Source organism: Rhodamnia argentea, chromosome 5, assembly GCF_020921035.1.
Source record: "Rhodamnia argentea isolate NSW1041297 chromosome 5, ASM2092103v1, whole genome shotgun sequence".
Classification (NCBI taxonomy): domain Eukaryota; kingdom Viridiplantae; phylum Streptophyta; class Magnoliopsida; order Myrtales; family Myrtaceae; genus Rhodamnia; species Rhodamnia argentea.
The window spans coordinates 29,601,286-29,606,097 of NC_063154.1; positions in this window are offsets into that span (position 1 = coordinate 29,601,286).

Sequence of the window (4,812 nt, forward strand, 5' to 3'; positions counted from 1 at the left end):
GTCATATCATACCCATCTTAGCTCGAGCATCCTTTGTATCGAGCGATAACAGACGATATTAGGCACTACAACCGGTTTCGGCCTGCCATGGGATCATCGGGAGAGCGGCATTAGTTCCTAACCGGTTTGTATATGGAAGGCCATCCTCGCCTTCAGAGCTCCTAAAGGATGTATTCTATCTAATTCTAGAACTCTTAGCATAAATTATCCTAACACCACTCCTACGGACCCAGTTGACTTTTACCCTTTGCATCGCTCACTCACTATGTTTGACACCAACAAGCATCACTTCGGGGTTTGCGAGTATGGAAGGACCCAACGACACTAGTCGTTTGATCCCTCGCATCGTGCAAGGGACACGAAATTCCTGGCCCGTGTCACATACATCTGATTTAGACAAGATTCTCTCTCGAACGTGGGCCAACCACCAGAATAAATTCAAGCAAACACTAAAGAAAGACGGCAAAAAAAATGTCCATTTTTGCTAGCCTTTTCTAGCATAAAATTTGAAGTCCTCAATCCCAACCTGGCAATTTGAAGCCAAAATGCCATTAATATTTCGAACTCCTATAGTAACGCTTAAAGGATTGCTAACACTGATCGTCTCTATCACATGCTCTCGGTTTATAAATCATATATGTCTTCTTTCGATACACCTTTTTAAAAGAATCAAAAAGACGATCACCTCTAATTGGTAATCTTATGAGCCCATAAACTAAAGGAAGTGAAATTTATCAAATCGACAGAACTTGTCGGTTGCTTGCGAAGCTGAACTATCATTTGAAGCTTCCCCCATAATCGACATTTTCAATCGTTGCCATCAGAAGAGAAGACCGGTATCACGCTGAGGTCTAACGTCGACGGAATTGACAATGCAGTGCCCGTACGCTTAGAATTTAGGGCTTTTGTCAACAGGAAAAGCCCCAAATCAAATCTAAGCATGCAATTCAGTAAAATTGCGTAGATTCTGAAGGCCACTCAATATATGCATGAGTTCAATTGAACATCTGCATGGCGCCTGCGTTTTACTACATGAGAGTAGCCTATATTGACATGTAGTTGCAAAATTAAGGTACCCTGTCATTCAATTACGCTCCCTCGCATAGTTGTATGCCAAAAATGGTAATCGAAATATGAGGAATAGAAAATCGTGGTCACAATCAATTACAACGAATGGCGAGTAAAGAAAGTTACAGTCATGAATCAAGTTAGGCCCGATCGCAAACAAGGTTGCCTGCATGACGACAACGAACTAGGGCACGTCTCGATCATGCAGCAGGCCGTCCCGGTCATTAATCGAGCTCTGTCTAGTTGTGGCTTGATTCATTCTTTCCCTTTTACAATTGCATGAACCTTATCCCTTTCCTCTGTCAAGTTTGGGCATCCCCACCTTCCACAAATGCCTTTCATTCGAACTTTTGCTTGAGGTGACCCAGTCCTCAGGTGGCAAGGAATCATGCCCATTCCATGGCATTACGGTTGGAAGGAGAGAGAGGCCGGGCTTCAAAAGGGCTTTCAGACCTAACGTTCAAATTTGAAATGGGCTAAGGCTTCGCGTGCATGTTACGAGAGTCTTATTGAAAAACCACGTTAATCCGTGCCACGAGGACTTGAAATACTTAAATGAAATTTTGACTTGGGTCATATATTGATCTGGTTAGTAAAATCCCGGGTTTTATCTTTAAAAAAATCCATATTTCCTCAATTTGGAAGAATACTATTAAAGAATGAGAATGTCAAAATATTAAGTTTGGATGTTTTTATTTAGTCATAACATTTCTTTTTGTTAGAAATTAGCCGTAAACTTTTTCAAATAGTAATAATCATTATGGTTGGCAAGAAACTTAAGCATTTTGAAATGTTTGTTATGCACTGAGTTTTTTTTTTCCTCATTTAAAGGGATGATTCGAGGGCTTTTGGCCAACATATGTGCAAAAATTTCAAAGATAATACATGACTAATGGTCAATGTTAGTTAGATATAAGGGTCTAAGTTAGCCCTGGGCTAATATGTCAATAAGAAGAAGGTTATCAGAAATTGCTATATATATTAAACGACCATTTTCCGTTATAATGAGTGTTTTCTTAATTTATAATCTAGAAGTTTATGTTATTCTGATATGGAAAGCCGATAAAGAGAGAAGTTTCCAACTGATTGTGGCATTAGAAGAAGATAATCAAACAATGTCTAATGTATGACATGAATGAAATCTCTATATGATAAGTAGGAACACTTACAAGGCTAAGCAGTTGAATGAAAGGGCAGGGGCCGGAAAAAAGCACACAAGTGAACAAAAAGATTTGGATTTGATAAATACTCGTTCCTTACGCAACTCATAGAACAAATGCAAGGAGCCTTAACATTCAGAGCTCTTAGACTATACTTTCGTTTTCTATGACATCCTTATCAAAGTCATTATTTCCAAAATAGCAGCCATGCATTATTACAAAAGTCCAAAAATTGAACCATTCATGCAAAAATATGGTCCACATGTACTCTTTTGTCTGATAAAGCTCTATCAATTACAAAAAAAAAAAAAAAAAGAGCTACGCACGCTGCTCAGGACCAGAAGATGCGATAATTGGAACAGCCATAAGATAGTGGGGTGTCCCATCTCCATCCCGGGTCAACCTTTAGAAAAGGTGCTTTATGAAAAAGCTAGAGAGTCCAAAGCCTCGATTACTCGGAAATGGATTAGCACGTGGCGCATCGCACACAAGATATGTTTGCTACGATGTGGAAATAAACCAATAGATTAATGTTTAGCCATGGCTATTATTGTAAAATTACGTGGGAACCAAAGGATCTTGCAATTTAAATCCTAAGCGAGAGAACGAGATCACTAGAGAAATTAATCAGGAATAATAAATAATACGAGAGATTTATGTAGTTCGATTGAAATATTAGTATATATTCTATGGGAGAGTCAATTGAAAAGCATATACTTATTAACCAGAGAATTACGGAGTTCTAGTTGCTCACGTTCAAGTATTTTCTAGCCCTAAAATGCATCCAAGCCCACCGTGTTGGTGTCATGATGTGTTTATCTCACCTTTTTTCTTGGGAAGGACCTAAGTTTGGTGTTTCTCAAGCTTCCATTGGTTGTGGCAATGGCATAGTTTTAAAACATATTAGCATAATATGCATCAATATTGTTTCATGGTAGAATCGAGAATCAGATAACCAAACTAGTGAAAAATGGTAGGTTTTAGGTTTCAAGAATTGGGGTATTGGCTTTGATGGGTAGGTTCCACGTTCTAGAAAGCGGAACCTGGAACCTAGAACAAGTCATTGTGCTTTTTATGTTCTATGTCTGCGAGCGATACTATGGTATTCTACAGCATCCGATGATGAGTGTGTAATCAAGAATCATTTGTTTGAGCTTCATTTCAGGCGATATCTACGATCGAGAGTTTTACTTTATTGATGTTTTATATTGTTATTGTGTTTAAATATGAGTTATGATCAGTGGATTATAACGGCAAATTGTGATTATTAGAAGTAGTAATTCACTACAATCATTAATTGAAAATACAAGTAGAACTTATGTAGCCTCTACAACCGACCCTGGAACCCGTGATTAAATAGGTTTTGGGCTTCGGAAAAAGGGGAATCGGTTTCGACGGTTAGATTATAGGTTCCAAGTGGAATTTGAAAGGAGCCTAGAATCGCTTATCCCTAATATTAGGGGCTTCCATTTTTCACACAATAATATTTGGTGAAAGTGCTCCAACGATATATCATTCCTCCATTTCTAAGTGTTAGTTTTAATCTATTTTGCTTTTATTCATACTTCAATTTAACTATTTTTCTTAACCTTCTGAATTTTAATTGGGTCCTTATCATGATTATTTGTTAATTTTTTTTTTTTACTGAAATTACTATATACAACACATCATATGGACATTCTTCTCGAGATACATACTTTAACATCTCTATTGTCGTGAAATTAAAAATACTATATAAGGTATTTTTCAGAAGTTAAAATAAAGTTCCGATAAAATATAACTTGAAGATTAATGCAGCCTATACTTTGAACTTGATGATGCTGTAAAAATACGCTTGAGAATATTAAATTACTCAATCAAGTAAGAAAATCAATGACGTCTTCAACCTCACATTTTTACAAAGCATAATCCATGACAAAATCCATGAAAGACTTGTGCATGTATTTAAGAAGATCGCCAGTAATTAGTGAATCTCCTCCCTTCTAAATTTGGATTCAAAAAATTTCCAATATTCCATAATCTCTCACTTTTCCTTTCCCAACTATGGGAATTACTTTTAAAAAATGGATCAAAAATCTTTACATATTTTTTTTTTAATGATCCAAGATCCATTAGTCGTAATCTAGTTTCGCCATTTTCGACGGCGACTATACCTGGAGGGAGGCTGGCCTCGTACCCCATCAGCAAGAGCCTCCCACTTAAGTCCGAGAAATGCATTGGGAGAGTTTCGAACCATTAACTGTGGCTTACGCCGGCGCCAAAGGGTTTGATTCTCACCAAACACGTCATGCCCGTGGTGGGTTACATACTCTTTTAGTCCGTAACATTTTGATTTTTCTCACCATATCTCTTCACATGCAACGCATATGCTCTATTTCTAATACTAATTAGAGAACAATTTAAAATGTAAATAAAATTACCACAACTTAACATGTTCATGGAGCTTGTAGGTCATGTTTCATATGATTCTAGGTAGCCGGGCGACTCGGGCCTTAGAATTTTCCCACCTGGATCATAAAAAGAAAAAAAAACGAAAATAAAGAAAATAAAATGGACTTAATAAAGCCATGTTTTCTTCCATGGT